The 12,942-nt window shown below is 35.9% G+C and overlaps 1 pseudogene; it reads left to right on the forward strand.

Moving 5' to 3' along the window:
- Nucleotides 1–10,761: 10,761 nt before the first annotated feature.
- On the forward strand, nt 10,762–11,697 carry LOC141520448 (55 kDa erythrocyte membrane protein-like; annotated as a pseudogene).
- Nucleotides 11,698–12,942: the final 1,245 nt, after the last annotated feature.

The raw sequence follows: 12,942 nt of genomic DNA on the forward strand, positions 1-12,942 counted from the left end.
ACTTATTAATGTAGGTAAGATTGGTGATATTCTAATTAAGTGTCATGTTTTTTCATATTTTTAATTCTTCTGATTTTAAATTATTTGAATTTTTCTCTAACAAGTTAGTGATATGCTTTAATAAAGATAGGAAATTCAGTGGATAGAGTCCTGGGCCTTGAGTCAGGAAGACAAGTTCAAATTCTGCCTCAGTTACTTATAAGCTGTATGACCTGAAATGAGTCACTTAACTTCTCTCTTCCTCAGTTTCTCCAAATGTTGAATGTGGATCACGATATAGCTATCTCCCAAGACTGCTGTGAGAATCAAATGAGATATTTGTAAAGTCCTTAGGACCATTGCTGGCACATAACATGTGAAATCAATACTTTTTTTCCCTTGCCCCTAGTGAGACACCAAGGTTGCTCAGGGCAAAGAGTATTGGGCCTGGAATCAGGAACCTAGACTTGAAATTGGCCTCAGATGTTTACTAGTTTTGTGACTATTCAAGTCACTTATACTCTCTAAACCTCAGTTTCTTCAACTGTAAATTATATAACAAAGTAGCACTTAACTCACTTAACTGTGAGGATCAAGTAAGAAAATACATGGAAAGTGCTATGCAGACTTCAGAGAACCATAAGACCATTATTATTATTATTGCTGGGATCACTTTACTTCTCCTTGTCTCGTCTTTCTATTATCACTACTGGCATTATATGCCCCAAGCACTTTTCTCGGAAGTCCCTTGATACTAGGTAGAGAATTCATACTTAAGCAGAAAAAGAAATAACATCATTAAGAGGAGAGGGAAAAAGTCAAGAAATGACTTCCAGTGGTACTTCTTTCTGTGAAATAAGGAAGCATTCTACTAAGCTGGCAACAAACCAAACAACTAATCAATTATAAAATCTGATCATAATCTCCAGCCCCAAACTCCCTGTTTAGACCCCAGATCTTTGAAGTGTATATTCATTACTTCTATGAGGCAGGAAGCCAAATTCAGCAACTGTCACTGACCTGGAATTTAGAGGGGAAAATAAGCAGCTACTGAGAGAAGACAGGAGAAAAAAATTCTAGGAAAATCCTCTGAATGCAACTGAATTAACCCCTGCCAGTCTTTCCTAACAAATCATGTCAAAACAATCTACTATCTTTCTGTCACAGTGTGACTTAGCCTCAGAGATCAAGGCAATCAATTTGTGGACTTGCTTTCTCTGGAAGCCTATGAAAATAGAAGAGATTTTCAGATGTATGGAATAGATAAAAGATGATCCTCTAATAGTAGAGAAGGGGATTGGGAAGATGCTGGAGTGAGAGGAAGTATTGGAAATAGAGACTCTTCATGGTCCCTTAAAAATAGCAGCAGAAATGCTAAAAAGTAAGATTGTACAGTAAAAATTGGCAGTTGCATTGTGTTGCTTTAAGATACAAATTTGAGCCTTACAGTCATCATATGAAAGAGATGATAAAAATGTTAATATCTCCATTTTTGTCTGAATCTTTGATTTCATCCATCTCAATAACTTCTGCCATTAAAACTTCATATTGTGGCAGATCATTAATTCTTTCATAAATTATAGCCTCAAATAGTTGTCCGGGGCACTGAGAAGTTAAGTGCCTTGCCTAATTAGGATGTTTTTAGAATGCAGGATTTGAACTCAAATTTGCCTGAATCAAGGTTTGTCCTCTATGCACTAAGCCCATGATGTCTTTCCTTCCATTCTACCAATGAGAAAAACTTCAGAAAACCTGTGATTCATCCACCTGTGATTCATCCATATTCAATAGCTAATATGTCTGAAATAGGATTTAAACTCAGGTCTTCCTGACTTCAAATAGAGCAAATTATATTATCAATTTTATTTAAAATAAATTCAAAATTAAAATGCACCACAGAATGATAAACCCTATATATAAAGCAAGGAAAAATGGTGAATAGTGGGAAAATATTTAGCATTTATCATGTAGTCACACTAGGTTCTCCAATTCCTGACTCTGGCACATAGAACCAAACTTGATTTACTGGGAGATATGGACCATTGCTTGGGATAGAAGCAAGACCAAAAAGAGCCATGTCCCTTTGGTGCATTTCAAAATTTTAGATGATGCAATGGAATATACACATGTGCAGGGAAGACCAGTACCTCTGATGTGAGAATTGCCAGGTCATTTTCAGGTCTGCTTTCCACCTTTGGTGTCCATCTGATCTGTCTAACTCTAACTTGTGGCTCCAAGAAGCTATAGCATGCACAATGGCCACACCTAGTAAGCCATTTCAGCATCTAGGTAAAAGCAGACTGAATGAAACTGAGTAGTCTCAAACTCATCAGGGAGTTGGGAGGAAGGATTGCGCCTGCCCTAGAAGTGAAGACAATTTGTTCTAACAGTCAGGAAGGTGGCTGAAGCAGGTGTTAAAGAGAAGCTTGCTTAGACATCTAAGACACCAAGTTCATCCACTTCATCTTAGCTATCACCAGCTATGATCTTGGCTTTTGTCTTGCCACTGGATTTTGATGACTCTGGAAGAATGAGACCAATGACTTTTTGCAACTCTACCTCATCTTAATCCAATTTATTCATGAGGAAATAAACATCATCCATATCATTTTACCATCTTTATCTATTTGGGGCTGTATGCAGGGAGCTGTAGTCACAACCCTGCAGATAGGTGGTCTAGGTCATAAAGTCATCTTCTCACTGAACTGAGGTAGCAATTGGATTGAGTAGCCCCCTTGGCATCTCAACAGACTTTTAAAGGACTGTGTGACTCACATCCTAGTGTGAGGAAGGGGCTAAAAAAGATCCCTAAAAATTGTCTGCTTCTCCCCACCCTAGCTTGCTTACTGCAACAGTAAGAATCAAAATACCCAAAGAAAAAAATGTACAAAAATTTTTGCAATGATGATTCCAGTAACATTTGGTACATGGAAAGTACATTTATAAGCAACACATGCTATAGTAGATATAAAAAAACAAAAAGCTATTGTATGGAGAGAACTCAGCAGTTGTTGTATGCAAATAGCAAACCTGAGTGAAACAAGGTTGGCAAATAAAAGCCAATCTACTAAAGTCGGAAATTAATACACTTTTCTGGAATAGCTGTAGTGATGGGGAATGCTGTGAAGCCAGCATAGGTTTCACAATTGAATAAAATTTAATCACCAAGCTTGTATGCCTCCTAAAAGGAGTGAGCAAAAGGCTCATGACAATGGTATTGATTAGTTCGTGTCCTTCATTATCAAAGAAAATCAAAATGGCATCACTATTTTTGAGACAACGTGTTCAACTGTGGCTGATCAGACCAACACAAGCTCGGAATGTTCAAACACAGGTCAGGTACAAATAGCCCAGGCGTACACCTGGGGTGCATACTCTAAATTTATATATGTCACTTGTGTCTCAACCACACGGTGGGATCCCTGCTTGCCACAGTAATCAGGTCAGGGCAACTTTTATAGCCCCTTCCTCACCAAGAGGAGAGCAGTAGCATCCTTAAAAGGGTTGCTCATTCACTCAGGGGTTGCTGAATCCACTGCTGCTTTCAGTGGGGAAAACTACCCTATGGTCTGGGTCACCTGTGTGCAGGGTAGTGACTACAGCTTTCAGTGTATCCACATCTGCTGCTTCATCACTTGTCTCTCCCCACAGGACTTTGAGGAAATAGTAAAGTGGTACAGATGATGTCTTTTCACTTGTGTATAAATTGTATTCAAGTGAAGCACAGTTGCACAAAGTCGCCTACCTGACTCTTCCAAAGTCATCACGAGCCAGTGAGATCCAGAGAGATCCAAAAAGATCAAGACAACTGGTGATAGGTCTAGATGCAGTGACTGACCTGAGCATCTTTTCTACCTAAGCCCTAAGCACTCCCCTGCTTCAACTGTCTTCATGGTCAAATGAACAAAATGGTCCCATTCCACCTGTAAAAGATTTCCATGCTTGGGGTTGACACCCCCACCAACTCACCAATGAGTTTAAGACTCCCCCAGGTATCTTCAACCTAGTTTAGCCTGCCAAGATGGTTTACTGGGATGTGACTGCTGCACACATTACAGCTTCTTGGAGTCACAGGTGAGAGGTGATTGAGGGAGACATCAAAAGGGCATGCCAGCCCTCATACCAGAGGTGCTAATCTTCCGTGAACATACCCTACACCTCACAATGCTGTTAGCACCTGAAGTAATGCACCACACCAGCATCAATTCATATGCTCCCACTATGATGAACCCTAACAATGGCAAAGACAACTTTCATGAACACCTGTGTATCCTCACCATCAATGTTCCAAAAGAGGATGGTCTTTTAATTCTGGGTATCTTTAATAGCAGAGTTGGCACAGGCAATCAGACATGTTAGGGATTCAGAAATAGGAAACCCCAACAACCATTTACTACTGATAATTTGTGTGTGTCATGCCCTTCTCATCACCAACAGTCTTCCCTTTATCTAAATGCAATAAAACTTCAGAGATGTTGAGGTTGATACACCTGTATCAACTTGCTTGCTCAGGATTTGGAAGGCTCTAAAGGAAAATGTGGGAGAGAGAAGGTAATAGGCTGCCTACCAAACTGAAAGTCTACAGGGTTGACTTCATTTTTGAAAACCTGTGAAAGTTAAATAGTTTACCAGCGATATGCCAAAAAGCTGAACTGCTTCCATTTTAATTATTTTAGAAATATTCTGAAGATCACCTGGCAAGATATGGTAATGAATATTGAGGTTCTATCTAGATCTAAACTGTCAAACATTCAAATTCTCTTTCATTCCAGTGGACTGATGACATTCTTCAAATGGTTAAAGTGTGTTCTAAAAGATTAATTTACTGGGAACTCACACAAAGCAAGTATTCATATGGAGGTCTAAAGTGATACAATACTCTCAAGGACTCTCAGAATTCTGGAATCAACTGTGAGGCATGGGAGAAACTACCACAGGACCACCCAAAATGGCATGCCTGAATCAAATAAGGTGCTAGATCCTATGAATAAAACACAACTGTAGTAGCTATAAAGAAATGTGAGGTGTACAAATTTAGAGACAACTCCACTCCAAAATTTTATATGGACTATTTGCACCTGTCTTGTGGTAGAGTCTTCCAAGCTCATATTAGTCTGATCAACCAAAGTCAGAAACTCTCCACCTTGACCCTGATATAGCAATGTCATTTTGGTCATCTTTAAACATAACAACCATAATGCAATTGAGAACATAGATTCACATAGAGAAGAACAAATTCCATAGTTTCACCCAAAAACAATATTGTCCAACCTTTCAGTTGATATAGGACATTGATCCAACTAGTGATCCCTGCAACAGTTCTTGAAAACTTTTCCTTCAACCATTCATAACAAATCATAAATATTTCTGGAGGTATCCACTTCTGGGTAAGTTGATTGTATTCTACCAAGAAAATAATCACAAAATTTTTGAAATTCAAAGGGATTTTAATGATCATATGCTGTGTCTGGTACAAAGGAACTTAACAAATGCTTGTTAATTGATTAATCTAGTCCAAGCAATATATGAAAAGGAATATGAAGCATATAGCCTATGCTTGAAGACCTCAAATAAATCTGAACTCATTACACATAAAAATAATGATGAAATTAACAATGAGTAATTCTCATAGGGAAATTTTCCCTCATCAAGATTAAATTTGCCTCCTTAAAATTTCTCCCAATTCCTCTTGGTTCTATACTCTAGGGCCAAAAAAAAAAAAGAATAATTATACTTCCACATTGCTCAGATATTTGAATACAGCTATCATGTTCTTCTTGAATCTTTTTTCCTTTGGGTTAAATATCTTCAGGTCCTTTAATCTATCCACATGGCATTGAAGCAGGACCCTACGCAATCCTAGTTGCACTCATCTGTATACTCTCTGGCTTAGAAATTCCCATCTTAAACTATAATACCCAGCACTAAACAATATTCTCCTGACAGTTTGACCAGGGTAGTATACAGAGCAACTAAGCATAAGATTTTTGTTTATCTTTCTTAAATTTTATTATATTAGATTCAAACTAAGGCATTAATACCTGTTGATATCTTTTTGAATCTGGATTCTTTCATCAGAATATTACTTATCCCTCCCACTTTGTGTCATTGTCATAGCTGATGATTATAACATTCAAATTATTGATAAAAATGTGAAGCAGTACAAGGCCAAGCACAGATTCCCTGGGCTATTCTACTGAAGATCTCCGGCCAAAAGTATGTCAAATTTTAAAGTACTCTTCTTTGACTCCAACCATTCATCTAGCTCCAAATTCATCTAATTGTGCTACCACATGGACCAAATTGCTCCATCTTTTCCATAAGAATAGCATGAAATGTTTTCAAATGTTTAGCTAAAAATCTAAGTAAAAATCTAACATTTTTCCTATGATGGACCAATTTGGTGAATCTGTCAAAAAAGGAAACAAGGATAGTTTGACATGATCTGTTTTTGTTGGGTTTTGTAATCACAGTTTTCTTTTCTACTCTACACTAAAGTTCTCTTTAATGATTCATTATAAACTTTTTTTTCCAGGAATTGGTCAAGGTCTCTGAAATATTATTTGCAGATCTGTACTCTTCCTTTTTTTTCCCAAAACTAGGATGTCTGTCCTTTCCAGGCCTATAGAATATCTCCTATTAAGCATGTTCTTTCAAATATCATTGAAAAAACTGTCTAACATGTAAATATGTTAAATATGACTGTATATGTATAACCTATAACAGATTGCTCACTGTTACAGAGAGGGATAAGGAAAAAGGAGGGAGAAAAAATGTAGAACTCAAAAGCTTACAAAAAAGATGAAATGTTGAAAACTATCTTTACATATAATTGAAAAAATAAAATACTTTATTTGTTGCTAATGAATAAATACATAATTGTCATTGACAATGACTCAGCAATCATTTCTGTATGTTCTTTCAGTTCCCAAGCTACTCAGATTTCTTCTGGACCAGTTGATGAATATGCATTGAGGACCAATAGAATATAAGCTCCTCCATTAGATTATAAATGCCTTGAGGACAAGGGCTTTTTGCCTTTTTTATATTTCCAGCACTTTATATTCCCAGTGACTGACACATAGTAGATACTTAATAATTGTTAATTGGTTAAAATGTTTTCTTGTCATATAGTCTTTTTCTTTGGACTCGGTTTCTTAGTAGCCATTTTTGTTTCAGTCATTTCAGACTCAAAGATCATTCTTCTTGGCAGACAATGAGAAGCAAAGTAAGAATTAAGCAATTCCATCTTCTCTATATTATCAGTTATCAAACTATTCATCCCAAGAAATGGTCCTGGAATTTCTTTAAACCTCCTCTTTGCCCAAAAGACTTTAAGACTTAAGTTCAAGTCTCTTAATTGCAGTCTTTTAATGTGAACTTGGGGAAGTCTCTTAACCTCTAAGTGATCTAGACAATCCTTTAAGAGAATTGTAGCATCTCTAGTGATAAACACTGGTAAAGAAGTATCTTTCTCCTGTAAATTCTTTGTACCAATAGAGTTATCAGTGGTTTTCTTACTAACTTAATTCTGAGATTTAGCACTGCTGTTATTATTTGTATGGGACTGTATTATACTATGGTATTCATACCCTCTTACATGCCCTTACTTCCGTCATCTCTATATATAATTTTTACAATTTTAGTTGCTTGCTGATTTCCTAGGTTTCCATATATAGTCTTGTCATAAAAATTCCATTTTTCCTTTTTTTAAGTAAAATTGTTTCCCATTGTGTCTTCAGAATTTATTTTCTCATAGTTATCATTTCTCCTGGGTTGACTTACCCTGTAGAAAATAACACTTTGAATTCTTTCTCTGAACCCTTTGAAATCTCTCTACAAACTCACACATATATTTCAGATCATGCCAATTTTCTCCCCATAACACTTATCTCAAACTCATGGAATATGTTGTCAATATGCTCCCCCCTTAATTTTGCTCCAGCAATTTGTTCCTAAGAATCAGAATATCAGAATAAAACTTTCCTAATTAACATATCTATCTTTTAAAGGACGAAAGTATTAGTAAGGTAAAGTGGGAAGTCATTAGATATTTTTATGTGGTGTAAAGGAAAACCAATATCAGGTAGTTCCCTTTATAATGAAAGTTCCAGACTCTATTATACTCTGTGCTAGGCTTGTGATATATTTCCTCCCATTTTCTTAGTGGTCTATAGTCATTCACTGATGGCAAGCTTAGGTAGGATATCTAAAAGCTGTGATTCTCAGGATATACTTTCTCTTTTTGGACCATTATACTTACTGTTATTTCAAAAGTAGAGAAAAACTACAAAAGAAATTAAGACCATACTTTGTCAGTTTGATGTATGCTTATGGTCAGAAACTTGTTGTTCTTTGGGGTAACAAATTTATCCCTTTTTCAAAGTAAGTTGGTCCACAAGAGGACATAATCAATCTCTGGGTCCACAATAAAATAATTCAATTTAGTGTAAATTAATGTAGCTTGTGGTCTATTTGACTATCCTTCAGGAACCTATAGTAACCTCCATACTATGATAAGGCAAAGCAGAGCAAGATTCTTGTGAAAGATGGAAAATAGAATATGAAAATTCTCAATGTAAGCATTCAAAGAAGAAATTAGAGAGTGGACAAGTAATGGCAGATAATACAATTGAAATGAAAACCAAGGTCAGAATAGATTATAGATATTGAAGCAATATATAAGAAAGTTACAAAAAAATAAAATAAAAATAAAATAAATGTTAAAAAAAGAAAGTTACATATTTGTTTTACCAATTAGAGGAGAACTTCAGAATTATAATAGGTCAAAAATACCCCAAAAGAAAAAAGCTTGGGGCAGCTAGGTACAGTGAATAGAGCACTGGCCCTGGAGAAAGGAGGACCTGAGTTCAAATCCAACCTCAGACATTTAATGATTGCCTAGCTGTGTGACTTTGGGCAAGTCACTTAACCCCATTGCTTTAAATAAATTTTTTTTAAAACAGAAAAACACTTCATCATGACAAATCAGTACAATTATAAAATGAATTGCCCAGAACTATTATAATCAAGTAATACTTTTTAAGCTGAATGCTTTTTAAGTTGAAATAATCTGAAAATATACTTACTAGAAGACACTTAATCATCTCACCCAGGAAAAGTTAAAAACTGGCAATAAGGAGAAAAAAGAGAAATATGAAGCTACATATAAAAAAATCAAATAGGATTTCCCTAGATTTTCTCCAAAAACATGAAATTATTAGAGAGGTAGAAAATAAATTTAAATTAGTCTAGTTATTTAATGCTGAAAACAATAATCCTTTTCTTATAATGGTCTATAAGCAAAATTATGTCATTAGATAAAAGGAAGTTCATTCTGAAATTCTTGAAAAAAGGTCAATCCTTGCACTTGGGACATGGTTAATTCTGGATATTATGACTTGTCCTGCTTTGGTAGAAGGGATTTCTGAGTCTCTCATCATTTAGTGTATCAAAGGAACTCAGGTAGGCTTAAAGGGGCTAGTATAGGGAATAGTAGAACAATATTTGTTATTTGTTTAGTTTCCTGCTTTTAATATTAAAATGAGAGGGTTACCAATTCACAAGTTTCTTTTTGAAATGGAAGTTTTGAGTATGGAAAGATTCATGCAAAGAAGATTCTAGAAAAGAAAGTTTCAGACAGGGTTCATCTAGAATATCATAAGTGGGATTAGTCAAAAAAACAGAGATAGTTTTTGGATCACAAGTTTCCATCTCAAAAACTCTTTTTTGAGAAAAATCTAAAACATTCTATTTATAGATAAAACCACTTAAAATCAAAAAAGGATTTAAAAAAAGAGAGGACTAAAACATTATTTCAAGATGATCCATTGAGACTGAGCTAGAAAGACACCCTAGAGAGGTAAGGGCTTTCAACAAATGATACTTTATAAGTGTTTGATTACAGATAAAATCTTAACATGATTAGTTGTATTTAAACAAAACAATCCTAGCATGATATTAAATAAATTACCAAATGATATAGTTAGGTTTAAAGACAACAATATGGAAGAGAAAAAAGACAAAAAGAAATTTTAACACATGAATATTTAACTAGAAAGGTATTTCAGAGAAAAAAAAGACAAAAGAGAAAAGAGAAATTTTTAACACATGAATATTTAACTAGAAAGGTATTTCAGAGAAAAAAGAGAAAAGATTCAGGAAAAAGGGCAAAAAGAAAGGAGTAGCCATAATCCCAAGGCAAAACTCTTATTTGAGTATTATAGATGATTTTAGATTTAGAAGCAAAAAAGACAAGAGTTGTGTTTATTATTAAAATGTCTGATATAGTTATAGAAATAGTAAAAATAAGGAAGCCTGTGCATACTTCTGAGAAAACAAATAATTTAACAAAGAACAGTAAGTCAAAACTGACAGTGGCAACATTAAATGTAAATTGATTGAATTCCCCCATAAAATGAAAATGACAAGGACATAGATTTTTAAAAACAAAATGCAATGATACGTTACAAGTAATATAAATAAATGTGCAAATAATAATATTGAAAGACTAGACTAAAACTAATACTATAACTGCAAAAAATTGAAAGAGTCATTGAGGTTATCTGAAAAAGTTGAACTCACACAAGTGTTAAGAAAAAAATATTAACACTTAAAAACATAATAAATACTACATCAAATATAAATTTATATTAGCTAATAAGTTTATGAAATAATTTTGTAATCTTATGTCTCATTAAAACTAAGTAAAAAAAACTAATAAGCCATTGAAAATACAAGTAGATTTCCACAAGTCAATACCTAACAACATAATAAACAAAATTACCCAATCAGCAGAGCTGCCTCCCTGCTTTCTAGGTGTTTATGTGGGCCCAATTTGATTATGATCCCAGAAGAATCCCCTGATCCCCTGCAAAAAAGCAGGACTTAAGTTTACCTCTAAAGATCTATTTCAGATCATCAAGTAGAACAGCAACTAGTGCCAGGGCAGGAGAGAGGATTCTGTCAGGGGAAACTGCAGGTTTTATCTTCTCCTCAGAACTGCAAGAGTGGATTGGCCATCTTAGCCCAGTCAGCCACTGGGGCTGAGACCTCAAGATGGAGTCCCTTTGGGGAGAGGAGAGGAAAGAAGTACAAAGAAAAGTACCTGGCGAAGCTCAATTCATTTTTCAATCAGTTGAAGGTGTTTTCCTATGAGGAAGATGAGCAACATTCTGAATTCAAGAGGAAGACCCTGATGCTGATAAGAACCATTGGAGTCCAGTGCATTGGGGGCCTCAAGAATGTACTGTTCAATCAGAACCCAGAGAAGTTTGTAGATCCAGCTCCATATGCTACCCAACCTCTAACAAAGAGTGAAGAAAAGGGAAGAGATGATCACTTCATCTCCACTGAGGAGATGACCAAGAATATCTCAGCCAAGGAATTGTTGGAATTTGACAGATACCTGGGCAACATGTTTGGCATCAAATTTGAGACATTGTACCAGATCATCAGCAATACAAAGTGACCATCCTGAACATTGAAGCTCAGATTCTGAAGATTATTCAGACAGCAGGACTGTCCCCTTTCATCATGTTCACTGCTCTGACAGACAAGGCCCATCAGTTAGAAGATCTGCAGCAACTGCAAAAGGATTCTAAACTATTCACATAAGATATAAACACTATTTTGATCTCATGCTGGTAAATAACAATATTGATGAGAGTCTCAAGATATTACAAAAAGGCTGTTGAGCCAGCATGTAGCTTCTCCTAGTGGGATCCCATTTTCTGGGTTTACTGAGCACTTTTGTTTACTTTTCCTGATCTTGCCCCATCATCCAATGGCAGCCCACCTTCCATTAGTCTTCTTTTAATAGCCAGGTTCACTGCTTCTGCTCCTCAACTTACCCCCCCTATGAAAAAATGGGTCAGTCTTTGGGACTTGACAAATTTGCAGTCAGACTTTTCCTGCAAAGAAAAACTTCCTCTCAGGAATCAACTGGAAAATCACCCAGAGATGGGTAGGAAGGACTGCAAACACGACCCAGCTCTTGGGAACCTTCTCCTGATCCTGCACATACAAGCCTCTCCCTCCCATTGCTACAGCTCTGCATCAGCTCCCATTCTCCTTCTCTCTGGTTGCCTTGTCTTCTTAGGGAACTCAAGCTTCATCCCATTTGCTTAGGGAAGGGTGTCTGTGTAGTAGAATGATGGAAATGGTTATTCTCATATAATTTCTTTAAGTGCCATGAACAAGGAAAAGAAATGATGTGTGAGGAAAGCCTGAAGTAGCAATAAAATTGTGCAAATATCAAAAAGAGGAGGATCCGATGGAAAATGCTTCCTACATGGAGAAAGTGGACTTTGAACTGAATCTTGAAGTAAGGCAAGGAATCTTGGAGGTAAAAATGCAAAGCATTCCAGGGATGAAGACAAGCCAGTGCAAAGACACAGTCAGGAGACAGAATGTTGTATATAGGGAAAAGCAAGGTCAGTGTAGCTAGAACAAATAAGAGTGTAGATTAAAATGATGAAAGGTTCCAAGCTGTAAAGGGTTTAAGCCCTAGAGGACTTTGATCCTGAAAATAATAGAGAAACTCTGGAGTTTATTAAATGCAGAAGAGGGTGGTGGGGAAGCCTAAGGAAAAAAAAATATTTTGGCAGCTAAATCAAAGATGGATTGGAGTAGAAAGGGTCTTCAGGCAAGAAGTTCAATTAGAAAGCAATTTACTAATCCAAGATAGTAATGATGAGTATTTGAACTGTGTTGTTAGCTATATGAGTAGAGAAAAATAGTCATATATCAGAGATGTCAAGGTAAAATAATATTTAACAACAGATTAGGCATTGTGGTGAATGAGAGAGGAATTGAATGTGAAACTGAAGCTATGAGTCTAAGTAACTCAGAAGATAGTTATGTCCTTTATAAAAGCAAAGAAAAGGGAAAGGTTTGGGGAAGATAATGAATTCTGTTTTGGACACATTGAGTTTGAACTGTCTGTATGATATCTAGCTCGAG

Source organism: Macrotis lagotis, chromosome 4 (assembly GCF_037893015.1).
Source record: "Macrotis lagotis isolate mMagLag1 chromosome 4, bilby.v1.9.chrom.fasta, whole genome shotgun sequence".
NCBI classification, from domain to species: Eukaryota; Metazoa; Chordata; class Mammalia; order Peramelemorphia; family Peramelidae; genus Macrotis; species Macrotis lagotis.